The 25411-nt window shown below is 36.6% G+C and overlaps 1 long non-coding RNA gene across 1 annotated transcript in view; it reads right to left on the reverse strand.

Moving 5' to 3' along the window:
* Positions 1–2382: 2382 nt before the first annotated feature.
* Positions 2383–25411, reverse strand: part of LOC140641210 (uncharacterized) — a 57090-nt gene continuing 34061 nt past the window's right edge. The window contains exons 2-5 of the long non-coding RNA XR_012037742.1: positions 23657–23699; positions 4542–4674; positions 4290–4425; positions 2383–2515 (exon numbers count right to left, since the gene is read on the reverse strand). This is a non-coding gene — a long non-coding RNA (uncharacterized lncRNA). The remainder of the gene's footprint in view (positions 2516–4289; positions 4426–4541; positions 4675–23656; positions 23700–25411) is intronic.

The raw sequence follows: 25411 nt of genomic DNA on the forward strand, positions 1-25411 counted from the left end.
CAATTCTGTCATAGAGGTTCTTGGTCATTTCCCATTCTGCCTGAAGAATGTTTCTAAAGATATTTTTCAAGGTAGCTGTGTCGCAGTATATGTCTTAAAGGGCCCAGTTTTATCACCTAGTGGGAGACTGAGGTACTAGTACCCCTCTGGAAGGGCTGATGTTAACCTCCAGGGAATGTCTGCAGTGTGTGGTGGACAGAACCATGGCATGAGATTCAGGAAGCTTGAGGTCTAGTGTACGTCTGTGACCATAGGACTTGGTTTCCTCAGTAGCAAAGGAGGATATTGGGACTAGAATTCTATGAATTTTTACCCGCTCTAGGATTTTATGATGCTAAATTAAGGTTCTTGGCAAAGCTGATTCTGTAGGCAGGCTTAGATCTCCATGCTTCACTTTTAAGCCATGTTCCTCAGAACAAACAGAAGACACTTGTAACTTGAAGGAGAACACATTTCTTGTTTCTACCTTAGGAATTGATGAGAAGCAGTGCATTTGTGGGCGGTTTTAATATACTGTTGGTATATTCACTGCTTACTTACATGAGACTGACATTGCTTTGGGGATATTTGTGGATAAAAACAGGAGTATTTTTCTTTTGAAATTGGTAGCTATAGTGAATTTTTTAAAAAAATTGGGTCACATTTTTAGTGTGATGTATTTCGCCCTTTGTGAGTCCCCATTTTACATTTTAACATCTATAAAATCACAATGTGTTACACAATTACTGTCATTTAGGTAGCAATTGTGATGCAGTTATGGCCTGTATTTGGGCATCAAAACTTGTATTACTGTATAGATGTATAGCTAAGTATTGCTATTGATAACTGTATACTCCACAGCTTGCAAGGGAATCCTGAAAACAGCTGGTGAGACACAGTTTAGAAATTAGGCTTCAAAAAAAAAAAAAAAAAGAAATTAGGCTTCATTGTCAAATCACTGTGGCACGTCCAAAACTAATGTAGCATTCTGTGTCAACTATACTTAAAAACAAATGCTGTTTCACCAAGGATCTTGATGGCACAGAGGACAATGTTCTATAGAAAATTACTGGCCTTAACAATTGACCAGTATCTTTTGAATCTGAATGTGAGTAAGTTTTGGCAATAATTTGCTTGTATTCCTTTTTACGTACACACCAATGACATGATGAAAAAAAACCCTTAGGTCTACTAAAGTTTTAGTGAGCTCTTTTTTAGCCGAAGACTGCAGGTGGTAAAAAGTATTGGGACATAATTTAATTGGCAGTGGTATATTTTTTTCGTAGTGGCTCATAATATAACAGTGTGTTCTTATAATTGATGACATCTTAGATTTATAAACTTGCTACTATGAAGATGGGAAATGTTTGAGAATTTAGAAAAAAACAATTATGAATTATAAGAATTAGGTGGCAACTTAAGGCAAAAGGAGATTTCATTTTGCCTTTTGGCACTGAGAGAGGTAAAGGATGAGAAAAATAGACTGAAACCTTGATGCACATATTCTATCCCCAGTGGAATGTAATAAAGCCCCTGGAAGAGCATTGATCCTGTCTTTATCCTATTATTATTACTTTTTAATTTTTTTAAAAAGTAAGTTCCATGCCCAGTGTGGAGCCCAATATGTGGCTTGACTCAAAACTCTGAGATCAAGACCTGAGCTGAGACTAGGAGTCAGATGCTTAGCCAACAGAGCTGCCCAGACGCCATGATGCTGTCTGTCTCTTACCTCCCTGTTCCTGGCACCCAGCACAGTGCCTGGTGCAGAGATGGCTGCCCCATAATCTTTTTTTGTTGATCATGAGGATAAATGGTCTCTAGAGGAAGGTGGGTACGTAGGAAAAGCTGTGGTCATGCAGCCCTTTATGTGACATGAAGAGCTTCAGAAACCTCCCTGGTCACAAATAGAAGTCTTTCTTTGGGTCTGAGGTTTCAGAATATTTATAAAAGGTGTTCTTACACTTCATCTCTGAGCTTGTGTTGGACAAAGAAGCATGAGTCAACAGCACTGATACTCAGAACTGCAGGTGTTCGTACTGTAACTGGCCTTGATGAAACAATTCAACCAGCTTGAAAACCAAGCCTAAGTTTTCACTGAACTTTTTCTTTTTTAATAAATAGGCAATTAAGATCTTAAAAACATTTTTTAAAAGTAGCCCATGATTAAACTACCCTTTTAACCATTAGACTGAGAGAAATAGAAAGCCACGGTTATCAGTTTCTGTACCAATTTTGATAGAAGCAGATGCTAACTATGCAGAATTCGTGCTGAACTTGTTTCCATATGGTCTCCAGTATGTTTTGTTCTTGCAATTTTTAGACCCTGGAATACTTTGGGAAGCTTAGGTGTCATCGCCACCCAAGCAAAACCAAATTCTTAAAAAACTTAAAAAATCGTTTTGGTTACAGAAATGAATTTATTTAAAAAGAATAGATGTTGAGGTGTTAAGATGAAAGCTTTACTGGAGTACTTAGAACTTTAGTATATGCATAGGGGTCTTCACTTTATCCATGTTCTGTTCTTTGATGTTGTACACTATAGGAATAAATAAATGTAAAAACAGTTTAGTTGAGGAAATGATAGCAATGTGTATTAAGGAATTAGAATATTGTTCTATATGCATAAGGATTAGGATTCTATGCAGAGATTTTGAGTGATAGAGAAATGTTAGGGAGCAGAAGATCAGTGAGGGTCAGAGTATTCACAGAAGTCTTTTGAGACCTCTTCAGAATTCTGATAGGACAAGACAGAAGGGTGGAATGTAGTTCTCTCCAGGGGGCTCTCTGAACTCTGGGATGCAACGAGGAGGCAGTCAGCCTGAACACAGGGGAGAGCAGGAATCTGGGACTAGAGACAAATAGCCAAATAAAATAAAACCAACGATAGAATATTCCACAGTCAATGATGGCATGCACACCGTGTACTAGACTCTATCCAGTGCTAGAGATTCAGTGGTGGACAAGACCAATGGAGTACCTGCCATCAGGCAACTGATCTTCTAGTGGAGTACAGGAAACAAAAAACAAGTAAGCAAACAAATACAAGAAGCAAGCTTGTGGTACATAATAGCATCAGTAATAGTACTGATAATATAGTGAAGGGGTTATGAACTAGATGCTGTGGCAGCGAATACTGGAGATGGGGGCAATTTTTGGCAGGGTAGTTAGGGAACGCATCTCTAAGGAGTTGATTTGGAAGCCAAGATCTAAAGGCTGAGAAGGAGTCAGCTAGGTAAGAGGAGAGTAGAGAATGGGTAGCACGGAGAAACAAGGATAGGTTTAAAAAGTGAATAGATTTTAGAGCCTGGAATAAAATAAGGAAGGGAGGCAAGGGCTCAAGATGAACAAGGCAGGTAAACGGGACCCAGGTCATGTTGAACATGGAAGGGCAGAGTAGAAAATTGGGATTTTTTTTTCAAAGTGCAATTAATAAAAATTGTTGGTAGCATTTCAAGTAAGAATACGATCCAATATGACAAATAATTTAAAGATGATTCTGGTTCTCATGTATATAGCAAATTGAGGGGGATCATCATCACCATCATCCTTGTCAAGCTCCTACTCACACAGCACTTAGCTGTTGATCACACAACATTTTCAACACTTTAGAATTACTGTCTCATTTCATCCTCATAAGAACTCTGTGAGGTGGGTAGTATTATTAGTTCCCTATCTTAGAGATAAAGGCGCTAAGGTAGTACTAGGAGGTCAGTTACTTGGGCCAGGCTTCCATAGTTAGTCGATGGCCAGACGGGGCTTTGAACTGAAGCAGTCTGTGGTCCTAATCACTGTGCTGTCCTGTCAGTAGGAACCTGGAAGTGGTAGAGGCTTTGCTCTAGTTGGTGAGAGAGAAGCTACTATCTTGTACTGGAGAGTAGGACACATAGGACTTGGTGATAGATTAGAGGCTAATTGGGGCGGAGTGGGGTGCAGCAGTGATAAAAAGAAGTCAAGATTGGTGCCTAGATGTCTTCTTGTGGCTGATAGCATTCCAAGTCAGAAAAGATTTGTGTTGATGACTAGGAAACTCATGAAACGATAATTTGGGTAAGTGTAGAGATAGAGTAATGCTTATTTCAGAAAGATGTGTTTGAGGGTACTGGGAATATGAAGCAGAGCTGTAAAGTCCAAGAACCAGGCAGTCTTCAAGGGGTCTGTTTGTAGGGACCTCTGTGTGGGAATTTGGGGAGCTTGCATAAGACAGATGGCTTTGGGATTAGAAAGGAACACATGGCCACAAAGGATATGTTTTAAGGAAAATTCTTGCCTTTGCAGCATACTAGAAATGAGAAATGAATCAAAAGGCATACCTAAGAAAGCTGTGGAATCTTCTGTGTGACCTGGATGTAATTTGTAATCATTCGTGATTTCTATTCTGTTTCTGAGAGGCGTGTAGACTCTTAGGACTGAAACTGGTATCAGCCACCTTCACATGAGCACCCACATCTTTAAGAATGTAACATGCATAGAATTGAAAATGTACAATTAAAACTCATGTCATTCTTATGACTTAAAAATGAAAAGGGTGTTTTCTATTAAAGTTCAATGTAATAAATACTTACTGGGGGCTTATTCTAAGTCAGTGAGGTGTCAAGGATGTAATAATGGCAAAAGCAGTGCTAAATTACTGCTCATCTGTAGCTGTACTTAGACTCTGGAAGATTCTTTGTGCTTTGTATTTTGTGATTCACAGACCTACAACGCCAACGGAAAGAAAATATATGAATGTTAAAAACGTTATCACTTTCCTGTTCTTCATGAATCCCAAAGAGTTAATAGCGAATGTATCTCTATATCAAGTTTCCACAAATTTCCCCTAAATGTCAAGTCACTTGAAATAAAATACCAAGAGGCTTCATTTTCAGAGGTGTATGGGAGACCGTTTTTAGGGTGACTTCTATAAAGCCTCTTGAGATTTGTCCCAGTTTGTATTTTGAGCAAAATAATTTCAAAACATGACATAAAATATCAAATAGTAATAAAAATGAGAATGTTTTCCTTCATAAGTAAAGGAAACACATTGAGTGTTAATTTTTTCTGTTTTACAAAGTGTAGATAATCATGCTTTGTGTTGCCCCGCAGGACTTGGCCATCTGTGGCAGATAGCATTAACATGCGATTTTTTTTTTTTATCCTCTTAACAAATTTTGACTTTAAAATTTTACTGAAATATAATTAAAATGCAATATTATGTTATTTGCAGGTGTACCATAGATGATTTAATCCCTATATTCCTAAATGCTCATTGTGATAAGTATTTTCTTTTTTCTTTCTTAAAGATTATATTTATTTGACAGATAGGGTCAGAGATAGATAGGGTCAGAGATAGGGATAAAGCACTAGCAGGGAGGAGAGGGAGAAGCAGACTTCTGTGGGCAGGTATCCCGATGTAGGGCTCAATCCCAGGACCCTGAGATTATGACCTGAGCTGAAGGCAGATGCTTCACCGACTGATCCACCCAGGTCCCCACCGTAAATCCACTCTTAATCCCCTTAATCTCTGTCACCCATCCACCTACCATCTCCCTTCTGGCACTCACCAGTTTGTTCTCTATAAGAGTCTATTTTATCTATTTGTCTTTGTTTTTCTTTTTTCGTTTTGTTTCTTAAATGCCACACATGAATGGAATCATATAGTATTTGTCTTTCTCTGACTGGCTTATTTCACTTGGCATTAATACCATCTAGGTCCATTTGTGTTGTTGCAAATGTCAAGATTTCATTCTTCTTTATGGCATATTTCTCAGCCATAAGGAAGAATGAAAACTTTTTTAAGGGGTACATTAAATATTGTTGAAATGAGGACGGAAACGAGAGAGCTGGAGGCTGCTGCTGGGTGGAGTGAAATCCAGTTGCTTATGTTTGCACATCAGATGGCATTGTGAAACTTCCTGGTGATGGTAGCGCAGGACTTGTACCTGTATGGGGCTGAGGGTTAAGGAAATAAGCCAATGATAAATCAGGTAGGAACAGCCCAGGTCTGAATGGGGTAGTGGCAAACTCAGAAATTTAGTTCTTAAAGGGAGACTTGGGAAAATAGTGATCACAATAGCAAAGAGAGCTATTACCATGCTTTAGAGAAGGGTGTGACATGATGGGAGAAAAGATTTGCTTCCTGAGATGGTTGCTGTTGGGCAAATTGTTGTTGCCTAGGTGAGAAATGGTCCAGTCTTAAGCTAAGACGGTGGTAGACAAATGAAACAAAGGACAGTATGTGATTATCAAACCATGGCATTGTAGAGCTGGATGGTGCCTTAAAGATAATCTTCCACACAAGAAATTGCAACTATACCATCTACTATCTGAGTGCCATTGGACCAGTTTATTATTTTTTTTAAACATTGCTGATGGCTGGTTTGAATAATTTGTCAAATGGTGTCCCAGTGCTTTTATAAGACTCCACTGAGATATGCTGTAAACCACATAGACAGTAGAGAGGAAAGGTATAATTATAGGAAAGAAGTGACAGGTTTTGGCAATAGACTCCATGTGCAGAGTAAAAGATGACTCAGAATTTAGTCATTAACACATTCTATTCCTTTTTGGTCATAGGCATTTATGAGACTCTATAAATGAAAATGATTAACATTCACTTGAACGTTAAGCGGCATATTGGTAAAACAGTTTTCTCTGTTGGCCTTTTGTACTGTAACTTCCCTAGCATTCTGTAGCTGGAAAAGCGATCATTTGCATTGATCTTGTTTATTGTGTTCTATCATTTGCTTTGCACAGGTTATTCATTCTCCATTTACTTTCTCATCTGTGCAGTGTCTGCATAAAAGATTTTAATTGATGTATAGTTCTTGGCCTTGGTCTTCAGTGTCATCTGTGGATTCCCTTGTCAGCTTCATCAGCAATGTTTTACTTGTGATTGTTTTGTGTCGGTAGTTTTTCAGAAATGTTTCCTAGAATTGTTAGGTAGCTCTTGGAAATACACTGTTGCACAAAGAGTCCAGGTACCTTACTTTGGTTTGCTCAAAGAAACCTTGAACAAACCTCTCTAATGGACAGCTTGGGACCCTGGCCCTAAGTCACTGATTTGTGAACATACCAGTGCCTCTATAGCAAAAGGATGTTTTAATTCTGTATAAATCAGCATAAAGAGAAATTTTAGTTTACTGGCCAAAAAGCCTGGCTTTGACAGCTTGCCCTCACTTTTGTTAACTGTGTATTTAAGATCCATCAGTTTTGAAATCTTGGCTATTTACCCTCAGAAAACTCAGGTATCTATATACCTTATTCATACAGCTTTACGGCATATGTCCTGAATTGCTCAAAGGAAAATAGAAGAATCCTGTGACACATAACTAATGGTGCCCAGATGAGTATCTTGCCAAGGTAGTTCAAAGTAGGTGAGTTATGAGAGATCAGGTAGCCAGAGAGAAGTTTGGTGAGTTACAGAACATGAGCGTCTGTTAGGCAACATGAAGCAAACTCATGAATGGTCCACCCCTGTCCTTTCACCCTTCCTGGGCTCGCCTCCAGCTGAAGGATGAGACGCTGTCTGGAGCACTGACACCTTTTTTCCAAAGAACTATCTGCGTCTCTCTTGTGCCTAGGATCTCTCTCGTGCTAGGAGAGATCATTCTCTTAGCATCAGGGCTAATTGGATGAGGTGCCTTGTGCCACTCTCCACAAATGGGAGTGGTAGTAAAAGCCCCAGCCCCAACAGTTTTCAGGTGTATTCCACCCACAGAGGACCATAATCAACTGAGACCCAACACCCACAGAGGTAACCCGCTTTGGAACTCATGCTTTAGAGATGTTTCTCCCTTCCCTGTCTCATTTTCCCCATTCCATCATTTGTGCTTCTTAGGACCTATGAAGAACCAACCTGCGCTGAGATACTTGTTTCAAAGTAAGACACAATCATGAAGTGTACACTTGATTTTCAAGACCACGGGGAGCCAATTATGAATTTTAAAGCAGGGGAAAAGATATGATGGGATTTACATTTCAGAAAGTTCACTGTCTGAAGTGCAGAGAATATATTACAGCAGGAGAGGACTGGAGGCAAGAACAGTAGGAGGTGGTTGAGTTAATTTCGGCAGGAAATGAATATTTTGGAGGAAAAAGGCATACATGTAAGAGGAAGTTCTTTAACCTTTAACACAGTAGCACTGTTTTAAACAACTTGGGGGTCAGTCTCTGTGACGGTGTGAACAGCCCAGCCTTGTTCCATAGATGAGTCAAGGGTCAACTTTCTACTCCTTGTTGGTTATCACCATCTTACGATTGCTTAATAATCGACTCTCAAAGTCGATTATTGGAAGGTCTCTGTTGATGCGTAGGCTTTACTCCATGCTAAACAGAATGACCAATGTTTCAGCAGAGTCTCAATGTACTTGAAATCTCACTCCAGAGCACAGAGGAGGATTTGGTACCCCTTCCTAAGAGGCTGGAGCTGGCCATTAGAAGATCAGGGTTCTCTTCTGGAAGTTTTTTTCTCCATGAGGCACTCAGTAGACAAATTATGTAAAAACAACCAAACAACCCAAGATTACTAGTGTCATTGGCTGGACTTTTTTTTTTTTTTTTAAACACATGTGTATTTAACGAATTACATTCCTGAGGTGGTTTATTTACTTGGAGGACCATGGCCTGCAATTTGGGTCAATTGCTACCCTGAAATTTGGGTAAGTTGGTGGTGTTCAGCCTGTGACTTACTGGTTTAAGCAGCTGTACTTATTACTGTGTTGGAAGTGGACCATAGCTTTGGTGGGGCCTTGCTGTGTTGACTGCCTCAGGATGGAGTCCATACCAGAGTCCCAAAGGACCTGCAGGGTGGGCATCAGGGGTGTGGGGTGTCAGCAGTTAATGTGTTACTCCAACCAGTTACACATTTTCTTTTTCAGTGTGAACTCAATATAAATAGGCAAGAATGAAACATAATAAGTATTAAAATTATACAATTTTAAGTTTAATGTATACAACATAGTAATTGGATTTGTATCTATCTTGCAAAATGATGACCACAATAGTTAGTTCACACATGTATCACCTCACGTAGTTAAAATTTTTTGTGATGAGAACTTTTAAAATATAAAACATAAAGTTTTCAAATATATAATACAGTATTAAGTGTAGTAACCATGCTAGACATTACATCCCCAGAACGTACTCATTTTTTTAACTGGAGGTTTTTACTGCCTGCATCCATTTTTTCCCCCTTCCTGTCTCCTCCCCCACTTCTCACTAGCAACCACCAACACTGTTTCTATGAGTTTAGGTTTTTTTATTTTTTATTTTTTTTAGATCCCACCTATAACTGAGTTCTTATAGTATTGATCTTTCCTTGTCTGACTTCTTTTATTTAACATAATATCTCCCAGATCCATCCATGTTGTCACAAATGGCAGGATTTTTGATGGCTGAATAATGTTCCATTAATATATACCATGTTTAACCTCTTCATAATTAGTGACCACTTATGTTGTATCCATGTCTTGGCTATTGTGAAAAATGCTGCAGTGAACCTGGTGTGGGGGGCTGGTGCAGATACTGCTTTGAGATGGTGATTTTATTTTTTTCATTTACATACCCAGAAGTGAAACTGCTAGATCATTTACTAGTTCTGTTTTTAATTTTTTGAGGAATGTCCATGCTGTTTTCCATGGTAGGATGTACCAATTTATATTACCACTGGGTTAATTAATATGGTATTCAGGGAGGTTATGTGACTTGGAATATATTACGGATTCTTCACCTGGCTTTATTCCTAACAAACTCTTCCTATATAGTGTCTTATTTTATCTAGATTCTAAAGCTATGTTCTTTGTCTCATAACCCCTTCCTCAGTCTTCGAAGCTAGCAACATAGCATCTTCGTATCTTTGATTTTGTCACATTGCCTTCTCCTCTGTGATGAAATATCCCTTCTTCTCTCATACGAACACTTGGGATTGGATTTATGGCTTGTCCACATAATACAGAATAAATACAGAATAAGTGCCCTACATAAAGATCCTTAATATCTACAAATTGTCTCTTGCCATAGGAGGTAATGCTCACAGATCTCAGGAATTAGAACCTGGATATCCTTCGGAGTCCTTAAGCAGCCTGTGGCATTTCTTTTTTCTCAGAGTGTTACTCCATGCTGGTTTCCTTAACCTCAAATTTTGGTGAACAGATGAAATTTTCTAGCTGGAAGGTTTTTACTTTTTAAAATTTTACTTAAATTTTTTTAAAAAGATTTTGTTCATGAGAGACACAGGCAGAGACGTAGACAGAATGCAACTTAGAATATTTGTTGAATCAAAAGAATACATTTGTACAGGTATACATTAATCAGAATAATGCATTTGTGGGTACATACTTGTATATGTATTTACACATTTGTGTAAAGTCACAGAGAACATAAAAATGGCATCACAGGCTGTTTGCGTAGCATGCTCAAAAACAAGAAAGAAATAGTAATTTATCCAAGTGGACATCTTACCATGAAGGTACTCCTGATCAGATGAAAGAAAATCCCCCAAAGAATAATTAGGTGATAGTGAGAGATGTGAAGTAAACTAGAATGAAGTGAAATAAATCCCCAACTGCAAAATACACAACCTCCCCTGTTACAAGCCCCATTTGCTATTTGGTCAAAGAATGACAATCTTCTCACAAGGGGAAGCTTTGATGTTTTCTGTTCCTCTGAGCAACTTAAATCTATTCATGAATTTCTATTCCTTTCCAAAGTCCACAGATTAGAATTTATCCTTCTTTAAAATTTTTAAAAATATATATATATTGGCGTTCAATTTGCCAACATATAGCATAACACCCAGTGCTCATCTCACCAAGTGCCCCCCTCAGTGCCCATCACCCAGTCACCCCAACCCCCCGCCCACCTCCCTTTCCATGGAATTTATCCTTCTTTATGAATATACACCTACATCCTTAGATGTACCATGCTCAAACTGTTGAAAATCAAACATGTAGAAAACCTTGAAGGCAGGCAGAGAAAAAGGAGAAAAAGGACCTGATATATGCAGAGGGAAATTGTTAGATTAATAGCTGATTTGTAATAAGAAATGAGACCAACCAAGAGAAGATGGAGTGATAACTCTAAAGATTGATTTTAAAAAATCATTTGTATAAAAAAAATACCTTTCAAAAATAGAAGAGAAATCCACAAGCCTACACAACTGATAGAATTCTGTGGAACTTACTACATACATAGAATCCAACACACAGATAGATGTTGACAAATGAGTGCAAGTAAAACTGAGGAAATCATAAGGTCAAATGCATTGTATTCAAGTCAATATCCTGGTTGTGATGCTGTACTATAGTTTCCAGAATGTTACCATTATGGGAAACTGGCAAAGTGTTTAAGAGAACTCACTATGTTTATTATAACTGCACGTGAACCTACAATTACATAAATCAAAATTTGAATTAAAAATAGCAAAATAACAGTCTCCCCCCCCCCCAACAAAAGCAATTGTGTTAAAAAATGAATGTGAGTAAAGGACTATACTACAGGAAATACTAAAAGAAGTCCTTGACGCGGAAGGAATGCAATTCCAGACAAGATGAAATGTGTATAGACTATATAAGCAAGTATGACAAAGGGGAAAGTTGATGATATATATTAAATTATAAAGCTACATTAACCCCTTTCCCAAGGATAATTAGATAAATAGAATTGATATTCCAGCAGCATTCTTTCTCATACAATCAAAATAACATGTCAATTGTTAAAAGTATATCATTGACTCAGTGGTGTTGAACTGTTTGGTCACCTTTTTAGAGTAAAGTTTAAATTGTACTGTGCACCAAAATAAATTCCCAGGGTATTGATGCTTAAATACCGATAATGAAATTATGAAATAACTAGATAAGATTGTTGAAGAGTTTGACTATGGAGTATTATGGAATGTCTTTCAATGTGGCATAGGAACAATTAATTTTCTTATCATCTGAGATAAGAACCCTCATTATTTAGGAAACTGTCTTGCTAGGCATGGGAAATTTACTACTGCACACCAGTGTTTGTCCCTTTTTCCTCACCACACAAACACCACATGTTCCTGCCTCTTTATATCTAGATGCAACAATGTGACTCTTTCTGACTAGTATATGTTATCAGTGAAATGTGTTATTTTTAAGACCAAGGCAATTAAGGGCATTTATGCCTTTCTCAAGCTCTCTTTGTTTGGACTTCTGAAAGCAAAGATGATGGTGAAAGCACAAAAATATGGAATACAGAGTTCCCAAACAGCCAAATATACCACCCTCTCTCTCTTTCCGTGGGCACTAGGTGGTAGCTAAAGAAACTGTTGCACTAAGCCACTGAGATGTGGGCAGTCTGTTAGAATTGGTAGTCTCATCTGACCAAAACAAAGTTAAAGGACTTGGTTGTATCTGAGGCAACACAAGAAATACTGAAGGTGTTTTGTGTTAATATTAGGCGTTTGTCGGAGAAACTACATGGATTAGAGGAGGGTGAAGGTGCTATCTCTGTGTGGGAGATGTGATCCCATCCAATAGAGACAAGAAAGTTTTAAGAAGATGGACATATTAACATAGGATCTGCCACATGATTTTCTCCTGAACTCTAAAAGTTGCTACACAAAACTGCCATCTGTGCATAATTAGTAATAGAGAAAGAGGCTGGATATTAGGTCTGGGTAAATGTAGTGCAGGACAACAATGGCCCAAGAGAGATGCTAAGATAACCTTAAATTGAACTAATTCAGTAGGACTTGGAGTCTGAAGCGACTAAAAAGGAATTTCCAAATGTGTGGTTTTATTTTGATTTTAAGAAGTATAATGACATCAGCTGACATTTGATTTAAATGAGGGTGAGACTATCTAAAAATAGAATTCAATTATTTCACATTTTTGTGAACCTGCATCAACAAAATTAAAAGACAAATGGTAAATTTGCTCTCTTTGGCAGAATAATGAATTCTTATGAATGATTATTTACAATAATAAAAACTTGAGCATTGCATTTGAACAAATGAACAGGGAATATAAAGAAATGACAAATGGCTGATAAATACTTGAAAAGTGTTCAGTCTCAGAATCAAAATGAGAATTCAGATAATGAACTACCCATTGCCATCTATTGGACACAGATTCAGTTGAGGCCAATTTGGGCTGTTGGTAGAGTAGATGGTTGTTCATAAGGCTGAAGGTTTATGAATTAAGATTAGGGATGTCAATTTGTTAATAAATATATGAGCCTCTACCTTGACTTCTCATTGGAATCACATAGGGAACTTTTAAAAGCAAGAGAAACTTGGGTCTCATCTTGGATCAATCCAATCACAATCTTCAGGGGTGGAACCCAGGTGCCAATATTTTTAAAAAGCTCTCCAAATAACTCTAACATGCAGTCAGAATTGAAAAAATATTAGTGTATCAATAACATACATATGGACTCTGTTACAAGAGTAAAACTGGGTTGTACACAAATGTTTATAGGAATTTCAGTAATGGGGCTCCCTGGGTGGCTCAGCGGTTGAGCCTTTGGCTTTGGCTTAGGGCGTGATCCTGGATTCCCTAGATTGAGTCCCACATAAGGCTTCCTGCATAGAGCCTGCGTCTCCTCCCTCTGCCTGTGTCATTGCCTCTCTCTCTGTGTCTCTCATGAATAAATAAAATCTTAAAAAAAAAAAAAAAGAATTTCAGTAATGTTACAGTAGTGCAAATGGGGCCTGATGTAAATAGCCAATATATTGTAGAATGCAATATATACATTTAAATCAGGAGAATATCACATGGAAAAATGCTCATACTCCCTGATAAAGTTGTATTTGGAACATAATTCCAAATCTGTCAACCACTAAATTATCTTTCAAGTACATAATAGGACTTTGGGTAAATTGGGGGTAATTTTTAAATACAATATTATAAATATTATGTAGTGAACATAAATGAAACTGACTTGCATTAGGATTTACCAGATGATAAGGAAGAGAGGAATGGAAAAGTTCATTTCTTCTATGTATTAAAAAACTCTCACTGAAGTCTCTTAATTCTTTAAAACTCTGATGAGCTCTTTCCTCTCTTCACTTCTCCAGCCAAAGTGTTGATTCTACTTCTCACCTGTCTGGGCTTTGTCCAGGTAAATGACATTTTTACTCTTAAAAAATATGAGCTATGCCTTGGAGGGCCATTTTGATTTACCTTAGGTGTTGACTGGTTAGGGAAGTTGGGAAGAATGCAAGATGAAGTTTTTAATATACTTCCCAAAGAGAAATGTGCTTACATAAGCTAAATAGCTTGTAGAATTTTTTTTCCTAATGGATTTCTGTACATAGTGGCTCAAACAGGTTTTAATTGAAGGTACTGGACTCAGTCATCATTTGTAATGCTTACTTAATGGAGACCTAGCTTTACAAATAACACACCTGTGATTTACAGTCTGTTAGGAAAATGACAATTGTTCTTTAAGTTTTTTGACAAAGTACTGAGTTTTCTAAGATATTGAATCACTGTACCTCATAGTAACTTGACATATTTATGAATTTGGTTATTGATGATCATTAAAAAGCTAGCTCCCTTCTCTTTCATTATGTCTCAGTCTTCCTCCCTCTTATTGAAGCAAGGGACGGTTTGGGCCTAATTACTTTCTATCGTCCTATGGATAGAGGGCAAGATTGGTTTTTAACTTCTATATGAGTCAACTGCTGTCGTGTTCTTAGCTATGTGAAGATTAATATGGAACTGAAAAAAGATCATTATTTAATCTTTATCTACCTAGTCTCAGAATTTCTGTTGAATATGGTCAGGGCCAATGACACTGTAGTTCCAAGACAGTTGAATGAGGGATATTAGCATTTCCAACTCCATTCAGAATCCTTGGCTAGAGAATGAGGAAGCCTTGTTAGATGTCTTGGAATTAGCTCTCTAGTTCCAGAAATAATGTTCTTCAGAAACTTTTTTTCCCCATGGTTGCCATTTTTTCATCATAAGGCCTTAGTGATAAGTGGGTCTTACTTGATGTTTTCTTCCCTAGAAATTTATCCCTACAAGATGAACTGGTCAGGAATAGTTTTTCCAAATTAGTCTCTATAAATAATTACTAATCTTGCTGTATTAATCTCTCAAAAGTGACTCATGGATTGATAGGGTAAATGGTATTTGAAAAGATAGTACATAAGTTTCACACATCTGAGGGAAATTTGTCAATATAACTGGTGATATATAAGGTGATTCAAGATTGGTTGGTGATCAGGATATAGAATTAAATATCATTGTTTCCATGGTACTGCCAGATTTATCTTTTAGTTATTACTATAGCTCTAGTAGCTAGACCAATCTTGAACTTACCCGGTTATGTGACCAGATTGCTATATTTAAAAGGGACCTCAAGTAGTGAAAATGGGAACATTCATTTTTAATTAATTTGGCTTACCTACCCAAATGCATACAAAGATAGGTAAGAATGTTAGAGATTGAATATTTGTATTTGCTTCCCAATCTGGCCTCTTAGAATTGAGCTATAAAATGCTGTAGTGAATTCCTTTAAGTAAAATGGATATACCTGTTACAATTTGAGATCGAGGGTTACAGGATTCTTTAATCTCCGATTACTGACACTATATAGAGACAGAATGAGCAATCCAATTGTGTGTGTGTGTGTATGGGGGGGATGTAGAAGTACTTGTCTTTCTAGAGCAATTAATCTGAGGAAAAAAAATAAATGAAGTCCAACAAATGTGTAAGTTATATTGGAGGAAAATGAAGTTAGAGATAGGCTGATTTAATGGAAAAGAAGGATCCCATGAAATCCTGAGCTATGAGAGCTAAGTTACATAGGATCAGCCTGAGATCAAGTAGTTTCAACTGGGAAGAAAGGTGGGGGAGAAGACACTGATGGTTGCTGATGACATCAGATTTAAAGAAAGTAAGATCAGTGTCCTCAGGTGGATAAAATCTCTTAGTAGGAGTGAGTTGGACAAAGATGATTTCAGGTAGAAATTTTGAGGTTCTAAGGGTAATACCATTGTGTGAGGAGACCTAGTAGTAAACACTAGGACCTGTGGATGGGTTAAATTTTTTTATAGACTGTGTTGTTTTTTTTTTAAGATTTTATTTGTTTATTCATGAGAGACACACACAGAGAGGCAGAGACACAGGCAGAGGGAGAAGCAGGCTCCATGCAGGGAGCCTGACGTGGGACTCGATCCTGGGTCTCCAGGATAACACCCTGGGCTGAAGGCAGCGCTAAACCACTGACTGCTTTTTTAATGAAACTTGAAAATAGATGTATTGAGGATAAAAATCACCTTACTAGCTTGAAATTGCTTCAACCAGTGTTTGGAATACATCTTTCCAGAAATTTTGTATGTATGTTTATGTGTGTACATATATAGGTGTGTGTGTGTGTGTGTGTGTGTGTGTGTGTAAAGTACGTAAATAACATTAGACTTTAAAACTTGAATTTGGGGCACCTGGTGGCTCAATCTGCTTTCAGCCCAGGTCATGATCTCTGAGTTCCAGGATCAGGTTCTGCATCAGGCTCTCTGCTCAGCAGGAGTCGGCTTCTACCTCTGTCCCTAACTCCACTCATGTGTGCGTGTGCTCTTTTATTCTGTGTCTCAAAAAAAAAATCTTAAAAAAAATAAAAACCTTGAATTTGACATAGGCATCATAAAACTAGGGAAAAAGGCAAGCACCAGAGAAAGAAATAAAATGAACAACATATAAAATCAATAAAAATAAGACACATTATATGAATAGAATCCCTACAAATAGGTAAGAAAAACATGAACCAATAAAAAGAAATGGGCACACATTATAAGCAATTTATAGGACAGGAAATGCAAATGGCAAATGTATGTGGAGATACTCAACATCTCTAGTATTGGGGGAGGTGGGATTGAAAATAAGATAGCTATTAAAGATAGGTTGGGTGACCATATTTTTCAGTTTGTTTAGAGTAACTGAGGTTTTTGTCTGTTGTTCTTAAGTCTGCCCTCCCCCTCCCTTTTCTTTCAAAGGTTTCCTAGATTGGATAAGTTATGGTATCATTATCAGCATAGGTAACATCTTGAAATGCCTCTACACGTCAGGAAGGTATAACATAATAGGAGAATTGGTTGCTTTGGAAAATTTAGTTATGTCCTGCCACCAGGAATTCATATACTTATTAAAAAAAAATCCATGTGGGTTAAAGTTAGTAAAGACATTGAGCTGCCAGTTTCGTACTTGTGTTGGGAAACATCAAGTCTTTACTCTTGGTGGGAGTGAACACTGGTACAGCCAACATGGAGAACCAATTTGTCCTCCTCTATTAAAACTGATACTATTTTCCCAAATCAGAATCAAGTGATTCCATTTTTCCATATGAAACCTAGAATAAGACATTTGTGTAAGTGCACAAAACATAGGAATATGTATTGTAATCTTGAAAATAATAGTAATTTGAAAGCTATGAAGATGCTTATAATAATAGAATGGTTAAGTAAAGTATGGTTTATCCATATTCTGGAAGATAGCATATTAGGTTAAAAGATGGGATAGGTCTATATGTATGAGCATAGAATAATTTTCAAAAACAGTATGAGAAGCAATATGAAAAATATGTAAAGTCTCTAAATATAATTTTGACATAGAAAATACTACTGTTTCCTTCCCAGGGTTAAAAATCTCTCATGGTTTGTTTCCCTCACTCATTTCTTCTCATTCCATTTTCCCCCCTTCCCCTATGATACTCTGTGCTGTTACTTCCTCATATGAGTGAAACCGTATGATAATTGTCTTTCTCTGATTGAATTATTTCACTCAGCTTAATGCCCTCTCGTTCCATCCACGTTGATGTAAGTGGTAAGATTTCATCCTGTTTGATGGCTGAGTAATATTCCTTTGTAGATAAATATACCACATCTTCTTTTCCATTCATCTGTTGATGGACATCTGGGCTCTTTCCACAATTTGGCTGTTGTGGACACTGCTGCTATGAACATTGGTGTGCAGTGCCCCTTAAGATCACTATGTTTGTATCTTTTGGGTAAATACCCAGTAGTGCAATTACTTGGAATTGAGGAACCTCCATACTGTTTCCCAGAGTGGCTGTACCAGCTTGCATTGCCACCAATGGTATAGGGGGGTTCCCTTTTCTCTGCATCCTTGCCGGCAAGGGTTGTTGGAGGGGAGGTGGGTTGGGGGGATAGGGTAATGCGGTGAGAGCCATTAAGAGGGCACATGATGGGATGCCTGGGTGTTACATGCAACTGATGAATTACTGAACTCTACATCTGAAACTAATGATGTACTATGTTAGCTAATTGAGTTTAAGAAAAAGACATTTAAAAAGTACTTTCTATTCGTAGAAGTATAAGGTAAATGCATAAAGCAATTAAAATAAAGGTTATACAAGCATAGTATGCTAGTAGTTGGGCTATCTTCTGGATAGGGAACTTAAAGTTTATAAAATATGTTGCACTTTAAAATCAAATACAATGGTGATGTCACTGTAACTAGGAAAATTTAGGAGGGAAAGAAAACATTCTGTAAACTGATAGTCAATGCACGTGTCCCTATTGACATAAACAAGTTCTTTATAGTTGAAAAGATTTCCCCTATGCTTCCCTTGAAATAGTTAATGGGAATTGCCAGATAGGATGGAGGTTGCAGTTTTCTAAAGCCTTTTATGGTTGTAGACAGAGCTAGGATAAAGTGAGGTGGGATTTTAATTTCAAATTCTATGATCTGTGATTTCTTTAGATGGACCATGGCTTGTGTTTTAGGAGTCAGAAGAGTGTGTGTGTGTGTGTGTGTGTGTGTGCGCGCGCGTGCGTAGGCAGGCACAAATACGTACTCATATATGTATTTCACTGTCTCCAGTGAAAGCAACTAAGCAGAGCTAGAAAAAGACCAAAACAGAAAAACATAAAATACCCAATTAGAGAAAGAAAACATTGTGGAAAAATATAATTTAGAATTGTAAATCTTTTTTTCTGAATCGTGTACATGGTGCAGTAAACTGACCCAATGCAAAGCTAAATTTATCACCTTTATTAAATAAAATCCACAGAGACACTGCTGACATAATACTGCTCTTCTTCACTGGGAAAGGAGAACAGGTTTTTGTTGTTCAGTGTAGTTACTGTAACAGTACAACTCCCATTATTTTAATAAGTGCAGAAACTGAAAATGGATCGTTGATACTTTAATTTCATGTTAAGTTAATGTGTAGATAAATATTAAAAACAAATGTCATGTACCTGATACTTTAAAAAAAATGAAATGAGTTCTCAAATTCTATGATTTCAAAGTCATGGTTGAAATTTATGCTATGATATTAATAGAAGTTTCAGTTGTCTTCAGAAGTTGTCATCTAAGCTATGTAAAAATCTTGGTTTCCTAATTGGGAGAGCTTGAACTCATACCAGTTGTTTATTCATTAGTTAGTGCAAATCCTTATGTTCTCAAATAAAAGTATATCATCAATCCCTTCCTTAGGCCAATCCCTTAAAGCAAAAAATTTCTGTTAGTATAACACATTTTAAAATAATTATTTATTTGTAGCATTAGATTTTAACCTGACCCAAGGGATGCATTGACATGGCCTTATTATGTGTCATTTTGTTCGTCAGTGCCAGCTAATTCTTGCTAACTTCTCTCTTGAGAAACTTCCAACGAGAAATCATTTAGAGGTTGTAGACTTTAGAAATTGTCTAGAACTCAATTTAAGTTGTCAGTTTGTCACAACTTTCTTATCTATCATAGGCTTTTGAATCTGTTTGAGATAAAGCTTTCTCTGGCTGTGAGAACTTGATGCTTTTTCAGAATCAGCATTTCACATCTATTATGGCTACCCACGTGACTGGATCCACAAAGATAAACTTTTTTATGAGCTGAAAAGGGTCAATTCTGGTTAATTGTGCCTTATTTTTCATAATGACAACTCTGAATTGTGACATTTACCCCAGTACACAAATTAAAATTTTACTTCAGCATCCATTCTCACATGGCAGAAATAAAAACGTTTTTTATGGAGATAATAGTTGCTGCTGCTTCCACTAAATTTGTAGTAGAATAGATGGAAGTCTGCAATGAGGTCAGCAGCATTCAACCACTGAGGTGCCTTTTTATAGAGCACAGGTGATATTTTTAAGTTTTTTTTTACAGAGAAATTAAATGTGAGTTGTAATCCCTTTACCCAATGATGAATGTTCTTCCCTCCTGTGCTATAAGAAAATGTTTAAAATTTGAAATCCTGTATAATTTATAATTCTTCTTAGAAAATTGGTAAGCACAGAAGATGAGGCTCCTTTTTTTTTGGCACCCTGAGGTTATCTGAGCTCCTCCTAGCCACCTTATAGAGAGAACAAGGGGGAGGAAAAGACGGTCTATATCACGAAGACTTTATCTAAGAGAGCCTGGCAGGAAAGTTTTTGATTGGAAAGGGTGGAAATGATTAAGAAAACTTCAATCCTGCCCACCATTCTCAGGAGGAGGGCCATTGGGTTACTTACAGAAAATAAAAAGGTTACTTGTTGCATTTCTGTGTGCCTCTCAGTAAGTATGTTCTTTTATCCTGTTAACATATCACAGAACACACAAACCTTTGGGTTACAGAGAAGCCTACTTTCCCCTCAAGACATGGCAATACAGTTCTATGGGTTTCCAGTGTGTGTGCACAGCATTTGGGTTTAGGTGCACTGTTGTGATCTCTGAAGGGGTGGTGTACCAGGCCAACCTAAGATTATAGGGCATATAGGGTTAAACTGCTTATGCGATGACCAGGCCTTCTGTTTGCAAGGTTCCTTGATACACTTGTCATCCATTTATATACTTTGTAGCCAGGGAACTATATCATATTGTTCTTGATACCCTTGTTTCCTCCTTTTCCTTTCTCTTCTCAACCAGCTCAACCAGCCATGTTGTCATGGGTCTCCTTTCCATTAAGAGAACTATAAATATACCTGAAATTTTCAAAAGGGAAAATGTGGATTTACATCTTCAATGTGGTGGAAGGTTGCCTGAGCATATTTTAATCAAAATAAAAGAACAAAAATAAGAGAATGCTCAATTCTCTAAGAAGGTTCAAAGTTAGGAAAAACAGTAGGTTATATAAATGAAAAAATTTTGAATTTGGTCAGATACAAGATTTTTGAAAAAATTGGTGAAATCTGGTGAAAATTTTAAATTTTAAGTTATTTTGAAGCAACACTATTCAAATTAAGACTATTGCACATAGCCTATTAGTGCTATTTTATTTATAGATTGCAATGAGTGGGTCTTTGTATTACAAGGATTAATCTCACAGTAATATGAGACAAACGAACGTGTCTTATACCAGGCCCAAGAAAAATAAAGGTATTTTAAGCAACCCAGAAGGCCCTTTGGAACAAATGGAATGTGAGCTTCTGTTCTGTTCTTGGGTTTTGTCAAAAGAATTAGCCTCAATATGGCAATAACCGGTTTCTCTTATCTTGGCTTAAAAATGATATAAACAATCTTTTAGTGAATGATAATAATACTAGTTTGTATATTTCCAAATTTCCTTTCTCTGCCTAGAAATAATGTTCAAGTAACTTCGGTTTAAATTCTTAGGGACAACTAATCCTTGAGAAATACAGTTAAAAGAATTTACAAAACTTAATAAAGTCCATGATGAATTACATCTGAAAGATACTAAAGTGCATTTAAGGGGATATTAGTAATTTGAAGTATATTTGAGTATATGCCAAATATACTCAAATGGGTGTGACTGGTGTTGAGCATTTGTTCATTTCAGACACATCTATAAGGAGTTAGTTCTAGTTTTAGCAGCTCCAGTATGAGCTGGATTTTTATGTAAACTAGAACAGTTCTCCTTTTCTTTTATTCATCATAGCTCTCAAAGCAGTTTCTTAGCCTACTTAGACACAGGTTTTAAAATACACCGATTCTCATCCTGAATTATTGATCATTTAAATGAGAATTTGATGAGTAGCACTCAAACAGTGATACTTTTCCAAAGCTCCCAAAGCCTTTTATTGACTTAATCTAAATTTCAGAATTGTATTGAATATTGTTATAATTAGAACATTGTGATGGAAAAAAATCCTTACCAGAAAATTTTCTGACCAGTTTTTCCTCCACCTGTAATGTCCTACAGTCTAAAAAGGTAGTAAAATAGACTCTGCTGGAAACTGCTGTATAAAAGTCTGTTACATGTTCATATTCTTAAGTTTCTAAAGTTGTGACATGACTTTTTGTCACAAGATATTTAATTTATGAATTTCACAAGGTGACGTGAAATGTCTGAGTCCAGTGTTTGTGATGAAGATAATTTTTTTCACTAACCTAGTTCACACCAAGAATTTTGTTTAAAAAAAAAAAAAGAAAATATTTAATTTCCCCTTAAACCTGTAAAGTCTGTCAGATAAAATAAAAAAGCTATTATGTGATATAACTGCAGGCATATTCACTCTGATACATGGGAACATAAACTTTGTCTTAAATTGGAGTAACACTCTCTTTGCAGGTTAATACACATTTTTTTTTTTTTTTTTTTTTTTTTTGGGCATGGGAAACTAAATCATTTATAGGGGAGAGGAGCATATTCTCATTTTCCTAGATTTTCTTTTTTTTTTGCCTTTTTTAAAAGGATAACTGGTAATAGCATATTAGGTCCCCTAGCCATATTAGCTCATGTGGATAATAATCATTGAAAGCTTCGATTTTTATCAGCAATCTTTATGTATATAAGCACAATTATATACACACAGATACTTGCATTGTGCCCAGGCCTGGGTACATAATTTTCAGGGCCAGTGCAAAATGAAGGTGTAAAGTCATTAGTTTGAAAATTATTAAGCATCTCTTGATAGCTATAGCAGAGCATAAGCCAAGCACAGGGCCCATCTGTACAGGATCCTGTGAGAGCATACATCATAGGCCCATGATGCAGTTCTAGTTGTGCCCCCTACTGTACGCAGAGGGTATCCTCTCAAGAGCTTAAACATGACATCACTAGAGAGTGGTGCATGGTGATAAGCTTGATAGCACTATTTAAAACGCCAGTGCAAAGTTGGAGACTAGAGGAAGGGTCATGAAGAGTCCTCACCAGCCTGGGAAATGCCATTGGTGATTTACCGTTGGATGGTGATATGCATGATCTTGGGCAAGTAACTTACCATCACTGACTTTCCTCATTTGTAAAGTGGGAATAAGGACCTTCTGCAGGAATGTCATGACAACTAAGTGGGATAGTTGATTTAAATTATTCATAAATGGTAAATTTGGCCTTTTTTGAGAAATAGAATATTTTTAACCTGAATATATTGTAAAATGCCTGTCCTGTGCTTTCTCTTGTTCTTTATAACTTCTTTTCCTTTTGATGCCAATATGTACTTTCCATGAATTTTTATTAGCATTTAACATGTTTACCTCATTGAATCTATTGTTTTTAGAATACTATTTTATGTTTTATTTTTTTGGTTGTGCTAGCCAGACTAGGTATAAACTTGAAAGTGTTACTAAAATTTAAAAATTAATGATGTATATTTCCTTGCATTGTGCTTCTTAATTTTTTCATGGGATTTAGAGATGACAGAGTCTGAAAGCTATGGAATCTCTGTACCAACCCAATTTCGCATAGAATTTGAAATAGTTGATACACTATCTAAAGCACACTAAAGTGAATATAATGAATTGCTGTTACCCAAACATAGTAATGATCACCAACACAGAAGAAATGTGACTATCCAGATTAATTGTCCAAGTCACATGGTTACCTGTTCTGTGGGCTCTTGGCCACTTGGTCAGGCTGGCATCTTCCTTTAAGAAATAGAGAAGAGGAAAAAGTACTTTAAGAATTCAGAAGGGTAATATAGAAAATTGTGCTATTTGGTTTTTGAATCCCTGAAAGTGATAGAGGTAAGAAATTGAAGAAATGACATTACTTCATTTGGTATTGTAGAACAGGGAGAGTAGTATCCTAAAGAACTTTTCTAAAAGAGAATACAAGGTATCCCTGAAAAGCATTGGAACCAATTAGAAAAAGTGATAGGCCATCCTTGAGACTTAAAAAATGTTCCTCACCTGCTATGCAGTTCAATGGATGATGCAGCATTATGAGAAATGTATAAAAATTCGCTGTTGTAATTTTTAGAGAAGATGTACAAATTTGTTATTATAATAAAGGAAGCACTCACCAGTTGACCATATCTTTATATGATAGGTAGGAGTGCTAAGTTTTCAGGGACTAGGGCTTATTTAGAGAAACTACATATCTAAATACTACATACATACATACATACATAAATGCATACATATATATGTGTGTATATATATACATATATATATACACATATATATATATATATATATATATATATATATAATTTTTTTTTTGAGAAAGAGAGTGAGAGAGTAATTAAGCACATGAGCACAGGTCAGAGGGAAAGAGAAAATCTTAAGTATGCTCCATACCCATCACAGAGCCCAATGCAGGGTTTGATCTCATGACCTTGAGATTGTGACCTGAGCCAAAATCAAGAAACAGATGCTTAACCTAGGTGCCCCTACCTTTATTTCTAACTTGCAATGATCAAAAGTTTAAAAGCATTTTGTCTTTTACTAATTCTTGGAATAAAAAATGATGGCAGGTTCCTTCAAAACTTTAGGGTTTGTCCGATAGCATTTCATATTTTCATATTAGCCTATTGCATTTATGGGATTACATTTTCATTATGTTCCTAGCACATTTTGTTCTTTTTGAACTTTCTAGATTGGTTACTTTCCAGACAAACTGATGTTTCTTTCTGTGTAGTGCATTTTAAATCATTTTAATTATTTTCTATCAGGCTAAAGTCTGAGCTAGAGGACTGCTGTGGTCAGTTCTTGGTTGATTTCATTCCAATAACTGAACATCACCAAAGTTAGATTCCTAACACAACATTAGGTGTGGATGCCACCTTAGATTCCACCTTGTCCCAGCCACTGACTTTGTAAATGAGAGAATTCACACCCGGTGTGACTAAATGACCTCCTCAGTCCTATTGCAACTTTCAAAACTCCATCCATTAATGAATTCAAGTATTTAATACACACTTGTTAAATGAAATAGCTGAGTTTGTCCTATAATGAATATGATAGGCAAAGGTAGTTTAAAGCTGAATACAGAATACCCTGCTTAATAAATAATTCAACTTTGGGAAAATCTGCTTTTATTTGTTTTATACCAGGGAAGAATCTTTGCATATTTGAGCAGCAAAAATTACTGAAAAAATATGAGTACTTGGGTAAAAAGTAAAGGAGACAAGGTGAAAATTAATTGGCAAAGGGGAGGGCTCAAATTATAGTAAATGTTGAATAGAAACAGACTAAGTCTAATTGAGTTGGTTGAAGGGGGAAGAGGAGAAAAACTTTGAGGCTTACCTAAATTAAATAAGTACATGCTGTTTTAAAGATATAATTTCTTAAGAGAAATTTTAGGTTTATAACAATATTTAGAGGAAGGTACAGATTTCCCATCCATATACCATCCC

Source organism: Canis lupus, chromosome 10 (assembly GCF_048164855.1).
Source record: "Canis lupus baileyi chromosome 10, mCanLup2.hap1, whole genome shotgun sequence".
In the NCBI taxonomy this organism is placed as follows: domain Eukaryota; kingdom Metazoa; phylum Chordata; class Mammalia; order Carnivora; family Canidae; genus Canis; species Canis lupus.